The 10504-nt window shown below is 41.7% G+C and overlaps 1 protein-coding gene across 1 annotated transcript in view; it reads right to left on the bottom strand.

Moving 5' to 3' along the window:
* Positions 1 to 10504, bottom strand: part of CENPP (centromere protein P) — a 218123-nt gene that overhangs the window by 152613 nt on the left and 55006 nt on the right. The window lies entirely within an intron of this gene.

Raw genomic sequence — 10504 nt, 5'->3', positions numbered from 1 at the left:
TTTTTTTTTGAGTAGGGGGCAGGGGTGTTAGGGGAAGACAACCATAGGTGCTCAGGGGTTATTCCTGGCTCTGCACTCAGAGATCACTCCTGGCTGTGCTCAGGGAACCATTAGATGCCAGGAATTAAACCCTAGTGGATCACATGCAAGACAAACACCTTACCTGCCGTGCTATGGCTCTGACCCAGAAAGTTACACACTTGTGCTTATGATCTCATAACTACAACATACACTCCCTGGTCCTACCAGCAGAGGTTCCCTAACTTATTCGGTCTACTCCCACTTTACAAAAAAAAAAAAATTACTCAGTGACCCTTGTCAATCGACCTTCTTTAAATAAATACAAAGTATACTCACTCTACAGGATCTTTCCAGAGATTGATGTGGGGAGGAGGGGAAGGGACTGGGGGAAAAGGGATGTAGGAGTCTCATCCACCTTGGTAAAGACGACTTAGAGCATAAGATGGTATTTTTAATTTTCAAAACAATTCAGACATGCAGATGCATTAAATAGGCTAATTTTTTCCCGGCTTTTTTGGGTCACACCAGCAATGGTCAGGGGGTTTCTCTTGGTTTTGCACTCAGGAACTGCTCCTGGCAGTACTCAGGAGATCATATGGGATGCCGGGAATTGAACCTGGGTCTATTGCTTGCAAGGCAAACACCCTCCTCATTGTACTATCACTCTGGCCCCTTGATTAATTTTTCTCTCAGAAGATCAAAGCAACAAAATTAATGGCTGTTTTTGGTAACTGAAAAATAACAAATTATCTCACCACATTCATATTTAGCAATTTGTGCAAAACAATTCTTTCTACTTCATTTTAACTGAATAAATGTTAAACTAGCAAAGTTTTTGTTTTAGTTACAGAAAGATTTGCTCATAAATGACTGTTTTGCTCACAAGGAAAAGCTAATGCTAGCACAAGTGTATTAATAATAACTTCTATTTCTCTAGCAAAACATAATAGAAAATACATGCTAACATTCAATATTTGCTCACATGGTGCTAAAGCTAGAGTGTCTTTAAATTCTGAGCAAGTCTTTATTATCTTCTTTAAAACCTTAGTATGTGTTATTTAACCTATCATTTAAAATCGATAGCACAGTGGGTAGGGCGTTTGCCTTGCAAGCAGCCAACATGACCGACCCGAGTTCAATTCCTCTGCCCCTCTCGGAGAGCCCAGCAAGCTACCAAGAGCATCTTGCCCGCACGACAAAGCCTGGTAAGCTACCCGTGATGTATTCGATATGCCAAACACAGTAACAATTGTCACAATGGAGACATTACTGGGCCTGCTCGAGCAAATCGATGAACAACAGGGAGGACATGACAGTGACAGTGACAGTGACAGTGACTAAGTATGCCTTAGAGTTAAAATGATTTAACTGTTGTGATGGGCTTTCTTGCTCTACCAGGCTAATATTTCATAGATTCCTAAATAAGGGATAAATACAAATCTGGGGCTGCCTTATAGGTAACCAAGGAAACAACAAAAATTTGAACGATATACAAATATCAGAGAAAAAAAATTTTATTTTGCAAGCAGTTTCAAGTGCTGAGTCTTCATTTTTCTGGAGGTAGCACTGCACTGCCCTCCCGTTTTCATCGATTTGCTCGAGTGGGCACCAGTAACGTCTCACAACAAATTGTGAGACCTGCTGTTACTGTTTTTGGCATATCGAATACATCACGGGTATCTTGCCAGGTTTAGCCGTGCAGGCGAGATACTCTTGGTAGCTTGCCAGGCTCTTCGAGATGGGCAGAGGAATCGAACTCAGATTGGCGGCGTGCAAGGCGAACATCTTACCACTGTGCTATAGCCTCTAATGTTCTTCATGTCTTTAAGTAGGTGATTAGCAGATACACACCTGTCCCAGGGACAGCTTCCATGATCCAGCATGAACACAAAAGACACTTAACACCACTCTATTCACTTCTTTAAATTTCATCAAGATATTTGGTGTGCAAGTAAAGATAGCAAAACACTAAAGATATCTACAGGGGCGGAGCAGTAGTACAGCGCATAAGACATTTTCCTTGCCTGCGGCTGACCTGGGTTCAATCCCCAGCACCCAACATGGTCCTGCGAGTCCACCAGGTTTGATTCCTGAGCTAAGAGCCAGGAGTAAGGGCTGAGCACCAAAAGGTGTACCACTCTCCAAAAAAGAACTCTTTTAATAAGAGTAAAATGTTTTTAAGACCACCTCCCTTTTATTGAAAAAAATTTAAACGGGGGCATATATTTTATATATTAAGTAAAAATATATCATTAATCAATCACTTGAAAAATATTCATACAAGGTTCAATATTAGATGCAAGATTCAAGGGCTGACATAAGGCCATTTCTCTTTTCTTTTTAAGTTTTATTGAATCACTGTGAGATAGTTACAAGCTTTCATGTTTGGGTTATAATCACACAATGATCAAACACCCATCCCTCCACCAATGCACATTCCTTACCACCAATCTCCCTGGTATACCCCCCCTTCCCATCCTCCCCCTGCCTCCATGGCAGACAATATTCCCCATATTCTCTACTTTTAGGCATTATGGTTTGCAATGCAGATACTGAGAGGTTATCATGTTTGGTCCATTATGTACTCTCAGCACACCTCTCCATTCCCGACTGGTTCCTCAAGCCATCATTTTCTTAGTGATCGCTTCTCTATTCAGGCTGCCTTCACCCCTTTGCTCATAAGGCAGGAAGATTGCTCCATAGCTGGAAGCCTGCCTCATTTCTCTCTTCTTTCTTCTTCCTTCCTCTCCCTTCCACTCTGCCACACTTGGTCTACTCATGAACTTGTTACAGGGAGGGAAGAGGTTGAGCCTAGAACACTAGTTGTTTCTTTTTTAAGTTTTTGGGTAACACTCAGCAGTACTCAGAGCTTACTCACGTTTTGTGCTCAGAGGACCGTATGTGGTGCTGGTCAAGCACCTTGATCCCCGGACTGTCTCTTTGTACCCTGCTCTGGCCCTCTAGAGTCCTCTTCCTGGTTCAATGCTATTTCTTACCTAAAATTATTTAAATTGTAATGAGGTACCACCAGAGAAGCGCAAATCAAAATCACAACAAGATTCCTCTTCAAACTCACCAAGATGGTTAGATCATCTAGAGGCGAGTTAGGAGATATGAAAATGTGGAATCATCATACACAACTGTCAAATGGTCTAGCTATCTGTAGTTGTTTAAAATCCCAGATTAGTCAGGAACCAGAAATCCCACTGCTAGGTATGTACCTAAGAACACTGAAAACACAGGTCTGTACAAAACCATGTGTACAGTGTTTATAACAGCATGACCCACAAGTAGCCAAAATGTAGAAAGCATCCAAATGCCCATCAGTGGATGAATGGAAAAACAATGGCATCTCAACAGAGTATCATTCAGCTGGAAAGAATGTATTAAACTGATACATGCCACCAGGAATGATGAAAATATTATGCTACTGAAAAGTCAGTCACAGAGGACTTCATATTATTAAGAGTCCATCAATTTCTAAAAAAATTTCCCTAACAGGCAAATCTATAGAAACAAAAAGATTAAAAAGACTGCCCAGTTTCAGGGGAGATGGGTTGGGGGGGTGGGGATAAGTGGGGGAATAATGGTAAAATAGGGAGACTGCAAATATTTGAATCGGTAGGGATTTTCTTTACATGATGAAAATATTCTAAAATTACTTGAGATGATGATTTTACAAGTCTGGAAATACTAAAACATCTGATTGCAAACTTTTTAAAGACTGTTATCAGGAGGCCAGAGAGACAGAATAAAGGGTAGGGTACTTGTGTTGCATTTGGCACAATAGGGTTCTATTCCTGGCACCCTGAGCCCCACCTGGAATAATGCATGAAAGCAGGTAGGGGTAAGCCCTGGGCACTACTGATGTGGCTAAAATCAATGAATAAACAGTGTATTGGGGCCAGATAGATAATACACTGGGTAAGAGTTTGCCTTGCACATTGCAGAATCAGGCTTGATGGCTAGCACTGCACACAGTCTCCTGAGTCCCAACAGGAATGATTCCTGAGCACAAAGCAAAGAGTAAGCCCAGAGCACCCCAGGTGTGTTCTAAACCTCCTCATAAAAAAGAAGTCATTGTATGTGATAGGAATTCTATAATAAAACTTTTATTTAAACATTAAAGCGAAAAAAATATTAAATCATTCAATTATATAAAAATAATATCAAACAACTCATTCGATAATATAATATCAAATAATATGAAAGTAATATCAAACAACCAGGCAGAAAGAAAGAAAATGCTAAAGTGGCAGAAACTGGAAAAAAAAGAAAAAGTAAACACAGCCAGCCTAACTTTCGTTACTGGCTGTGAAGTGGTGAAAGTCTCAAAGAAGATGGAGTGAATAGGATATGACTGGCAAGAGTGAAGGGAAAAAGCTCCAAGGTGAGAGTGACATAAAGATGTCATAATTAATAAGTAATTATTACCTAGTGGCGGTGGGGCGGGGAAAGAGCTCTGGAGCTTATTTTTTGTCTCCTACATGTATGAGAGAAAACGCATTTTAATTATTGAGGATTTGCTTTAGCAAAGAACAAAGTCACAAAATCCAACCACTCAGTACAAAGAATTCGGGTGGAAAAATCTCCTAGTTTAGTGTGGTGACTAAGTTGTTTAACTACTCGAAGCCTCCCTTTCCTCATCTGTAAAAGGAAGATGGCTCTCAGAGGGTAGTTAAAAGGGCGAAGAGAAACAGCAAATACAATCAAGCATTTAGCAAAGTGCATGACAGCTGCAGGCATTCAATCAAGTCACTACTGTTTCAACACATCTGGCCAGCAGACTAAGATCTGTGTCATAAGAGTATAACACGTTTAACTTTCAGGAAGGAAATTAAAAAGATTATTTCAGGGGCCGGAGTGGTAGTACAGCAGGTAAAGTGCTTGCCTTGCACACAGATGACCAGGGTTTGATCCCCGACACCGCACTGGTCCCCTGAGACTGCCAGGAGTGATCCCTGAGTACAGAGTCAGGAGTTACTCCTGAGTACTGCCCGGTGTGGCCCATACACCAAAAACAATTTAAAAGGTTATTTCATAAATTTGTTTACAGCAATGCTAGTTAAGAATACTTAGTTTTAGTGCCTAAATATTATCTGAAACACTTTACACCTTTGCTTCAGTTCTTGAGTTTGACATCACTAAAGTAAAACAGACATACTTATCCAATTGCATGGGTCAAAAAAAAAAAACCAGTATTTTTTCTTATCACTTCTATATACTTTTACTGTTGTAAGATTCAGGGCTGGAGCGATAGCACAGCGGGTAGGGCGTTCGCCTTACAAGCGGCCAACATGGCCGACCCAAGTTCGATTCCTCCGCCCCTCTCGGAGAGCCCGGCAAGCTACCGAGAGTATTCGATATGCCAGACACAGTAACAACAAAGTCTCCAATGGAGACGTTACTGGGCCCGCTCGAGCAAATCGACGATCAACGGGAGGGACTTTACCTTTACCTTTTAAGATTCATATGACTTCGAGGATGGCCAAAACTAAAATCAGTTTCCTAATTCCAAATTCATTTTTCCTCAAATCTTAGTAATAAATTATAAAAGCAACTGGAAGCAAAACTAAATCAAAACAGCTCAAAAATCTAAAATTTCCATTATGTTACAATTTACCAATTGATATAAATATCAAAGTACAGCAGACCTGTCCATCATTACTTTACATTTTATTAGGTCTCACTGGATGGAGGTTTTAGTATATTTACATATAACTTAATTAAAATTTTAATTTAATTTCAAAATTGAATCACAAGTACAGAACACTGTAACCATAAACCTTTCCTTATATTGAGCATAATTTCCTTCCATTTCATTCTTTTTCACCATGGGTTTTTTTTGTTTGTTTGGGGGCCACACGTAGTGGTGATCAGAGCTTATTCTTGGCTCAGAACTCAAGGATCATTTTGCCACAGGGGAACATATACAATGCTGGGAATAGAACCGAATCAGCTGCATGCAAGACAAGTGCCTTAGACACTGTCCTATATCTCCAGCACCTACATTTCAGTCTTAAATGTGGGAAGTATTTGAGTTCTCATCTTGATCTGATTTGACCAAAAGATGAGATTTTAACCTGGTGATTCAAACCACAGGTTTTCCACAAAGTCCCAGAACACTGGATTCGAAAGGCTATCAATATCTGTAGCACAGTACATCTCAATGGGGCAGATCTTGCTATACAGGGAATGCTTGGACAAGTCTGACACAATTTGGTGGTCACAGTGAAAGGGCCACAAGGAGGTGGAAGAGTGTTACTGGCACCTGGTGGGCAGATATGCTATTAAAAATGCACAGGTCTGCAGTCACCACAAAGAATTATCCGGCCCCAAATTTCTACTGTGTTGAGGTTGAGAAACTCTGTAGTTACTAGATTCTAATTCAGCAGGTAAAAGAAACAAAGTAGTTAAACTGTCCAAGATTGGAAGGGCTAATGACAGAACAAAATCAGCCACCTATGTGTTCTGAGTCTCAAATAACACTCTTTCCCAGAAAGCCACACCATTGGCAGTAACATGTCCTCTATCAGTAGAACTAAGTCACTTCCAAAAATAAAAACAAACAAACAAAAACCCCAAACAAAAACCCCTCCTCCCCCAGAAACTCCTTCTTTGCAAACCTTAATTTCCTTAAAACATTTTTGTGTGTGTGTGACTTGCACTTGAAAAACAATTATGGGTTAGAACCAAAAACCCAATGCGACACCTTCAAAGGAATACAGACACCAAAGATAAAACAACGGTACTCAGAAGAGCTCTACAGAGACCCACTCTCTGTTGGTTATAATGACTACACTTGTGCATGAAACAGCTTTCTTCTTTCATTACTGAACAGTGAAAGTTCAGTTAGCTCTGCACTAAGATACAATAATACTGGGGCAGGAAACAATCTAAGTTTTTACATATATTGTGCGCTGGAGTGATAGCACAGCGGGTAGGGCGTTCGCCTTACAAGCGGCCAACATGGCCGACCCAAGTTCGATTCCTCCGCCCCTCTCGGAGAGCCCGGCAAGCTACCGAGAGTATTCGATATGCCAGACACAGTAACAACAAAGTCTCCAATGGAGACGTTACTGGGCCCGCTCGAGCAAATCGACGATCAACGGGAGGGCCTTTACCTTTACCTTTTACATATATTGTACTAAGGACTGTGTTGAAAATAATGTGGCCTTGTCCAAAGAGAAGTCTGGGTTTGGGGTAGATATTCTACACCTTCCCTTAGGATGGGGGTCATCACATGGGATTTCAGTATGGGATCAGCAGTATCTGATAGGTTTGGGTTGGGGAGGGACATGCCAGAAAGTGAACCAGGTGACTGAGGACGAGAGTCTGGGCCACAGATAACAGAGTTCTACCACGCTCCACTCAGTCAACTGATCATACCTATTTACCGAAGCTGGAGTAACAACAGACATAGCGGCGCCTCCCTCCGTGGTTAAGACCCTGTGCATTTTGTCATAGATAATGCTTGGAAGTTAGGACACCATGTCAGCCATGGAAGGCCTGCATTTGAACCTCTCCCAGACTTTGCTCAATGCATCTCCTCCTTGAATTTTCATAAGCCCATTTGCTGGATAACACATACCCACAAGTATAATGGCCCTCAAGGAGTTTCACAATCATTCTAACAAATTATGAAATGTGAAAGGCATGACTTTGGGAGCCCTTCAAATTTGCAGTTGGTGTCAGAAGTAACAAAAGCCTTGAGACTGTGTTCTCAGACTCCTGTTTGGGAAACAGAAGTTTCTTTTCCAGTGCAATTCTGAATATTTCCTGAATCTTGCTTTGTGTATTTACATTCCCTTTGATGTGGGTATAAGCTCTGACTTGAGTCCAACCAGTGGAACCTGGTGACAGGATAGCATGTAAGCTGCTGAGGACAGGATCACTATATATTGCTAAATTAAGCATCTGGTGGCAGCTGTTGGCTGCCCAATAGAAGAAGCCACCTTCAAAGGAATGGAGGATGGCTCTGGTTATCACGCAGCTGGAAGTTAGGCCCTCAAGATCACATACTGAAGGAGCCTCAATCAACAAACACTTCCTTGACCTTACTCAGCCCCTGAAGTGAGGGGCAGTCCCAGCCAACACCTGGCCTGCAGCTTTCAGGCCAGACCAGAAACAACCTGGTCCAGAATCTGGAACCCCAGGAACTCTGAGACAGTGAAGTATCTCAGTGCTTATCTTCAGTGGCAAGTCACTAAGCTGTCAATAAAGAACCAATCTAATGGTCAGGCAGTTGTTTTCTTCAGAAGTATAACAGAGGGATAGCTCTAAAATGAAAATGGGATCGTCTCTCCCACTGCCTTAAGAATCTCTCAGCGGTCTCTGGCTACAGAATGAAGTCCAAGGGGCCGAGTGATAGTGCATAAGGTGTTTGCCTTGCACACAGCCGACCTGGATTGGAGCCCCAGCATCCTATATGGTCCCTTGAGCACCACCAGGAGTAATTCCTGAGTAACCAAGTACCTCCAGGTGTGGCCATCAAACAAAAACAAACAAATAAATAGCAACAATAAAAAAGACCGAAGCCCAAGCACCTCAGCAAAGCAAGAATCTCCTTTACCTGGGCCTTTCAGTGTCTCGCTCCTTGCTTCCCTCACTCTCCTTCTAGCCCAGGTAGGCATCTCCATTTCCCCTTCCCCGACATCTTCCCCACTGTCTGTCATCCCGCCATAGCCCACCCCAACTCTTCCAAAGAAACCCCGAGCAAGTTGCTTGGCAGCACATTCCACCGTGCGTTCTGTCTGCTGGCCTTCCTGCTGACGCTTGACCACAGTATCTCAGGGGGAGGAATTGATATGCTGTCTGCAGTTCTCGCAGAGAATTGGTGCTTAGGAAACTTATTACATAAGGCTGCATTCACTGGTCATAAATTTTCAAGGAAAGATGATATAACTCACAAAATAATGTTCTGTAGTACAAAATGTCATTGTATATCATTAAAGAAACCATGAATCACAGAGATTCTCTAAATCAGCATCTAACCAGTTCACTTAAGTTACACACTCTTAAATTTGCCGCACAAAGCAAAACAAGCCTGTGCTTGCTGCTTTATAAGTAAATATTTCCAAAGACTTTAAAAGTTTTATTGTATCTTTAAGAATATTACAGTTATCAGGATGAAGGAATGCAACGCTTTAAAGGAGGATGCCTAGATCAAACTTGGCCCCAGAGTACAGGGAGGAGAAGGAAGGAAAGAGTGAGAAGAGACAGATGAGAAGCAATGGGGATTGAGGTACAAAGGTGTTAAGGAATGACAGAGCCAAATATCCAAACACAGAATCAACAACACTGAAATCATTAGACCCAAACTTTAATAACCAAACTCAGAAAAGGGCTGTCACGAGGGCAGGCTGTGGGGGTGGGAATTGGGGGTTAGGAGGATTTGGGAGGGAACCTAAAAACATTGGTGGAGAGAAGTTGACATTGATGGCAGGATTGGTGCTGCAATATTGTACAATATTGTATGTCTAAAACTCAACAATAAATAACATTGTAAATCCTGGTGCTTAACAAATTTTTTTAAAAAAAATACTACAGTTTCTAAAATATCACTTCAATCCTTAAAAATTCAAATTTATTCTTTTTGTTTCTGTTTGGGAGGTGCCACACCCAGGGGGTGCTCAGGTGCTTCTTGATCTGTGCTCAGTGGCTGCCCCTGTGGCAGTGCTCAGGGATATGGTGCTGGGAAATGAATGGAGACTTCACACATGCAAAGCATTTGCTTGGTCCACTGAGTTACATTTCCAGCCTCTATTCCTCCTCATTTTTATTCCTTTTCATTTTTTTCAGTATCAGGATCATAACTAGGGCCCCACACAGACAGAGCAGGTATAACTACTGCTAACTCACATCTCCTCACCTCCCCAAAATAAAATTTAATGCATTATAAGGCTTAAAAAAATCAAATTCCATATTAAAATAATAGTAAGTAATATTAAATATTACTTATTATAAATATTAAAATAATAGTAATAATGGAGCGATAGCACAGCGGGTAGGGCGTCTGCCTTGCACGCAGCCAACATGGCCGACCCGAGTTCGATTCCTCTGCCCCTCTCGGAGAGCCCGGCAAGCTACCGAGAGTATTCGATATGCCAGACACAGTAACAACAAAGTCTCCAATGGAGACGTTACTGGGCCTGCTCGAGCAAATCGATGATCAACGGGAGGGCCTTTACTTTACTTTACTTTACTTATTAAAATAATAAGACTACTTCATTTAACAAACAAGAATGTTTTACCATAAAACCCCAAATTAGATGTCAAAATATTTGGTGGATTTGGGGGCCACAATCAGTAGTGACCAGGAGCTTCTCCTGGCTCTTTGCTCAAGAGTGACCCTTGTCAGTGCTAAGGGACCAGATAGGGGGGCTGGAGATTAAAAAAGGGCAGACCACTTGCAAGGCAGTTTCATTTCAGCCAAGAAAGCAAATGTACTATCAATCCCCTTGGAAAGCATTAATATGAAAAG

Source organism: Sorex fumeus, unplaced genomic scaffold (assembly GCF_029834395.1).
Source record: "Sorex fumeus unplaced genomic scaffold, SorFum_2.1 ptg000063l, whole genome shotgun sequence".
NCBI lineage: Eukaryota > Metazoa > Chordata > Mammalia > Eulipotyphla > Soricidae > Sorex > Sorex fumeus.
Note: the sequence above shows the minus strand (reverse complement) of the source record. Positions and strands in the feature narration are given on the sequence as shown.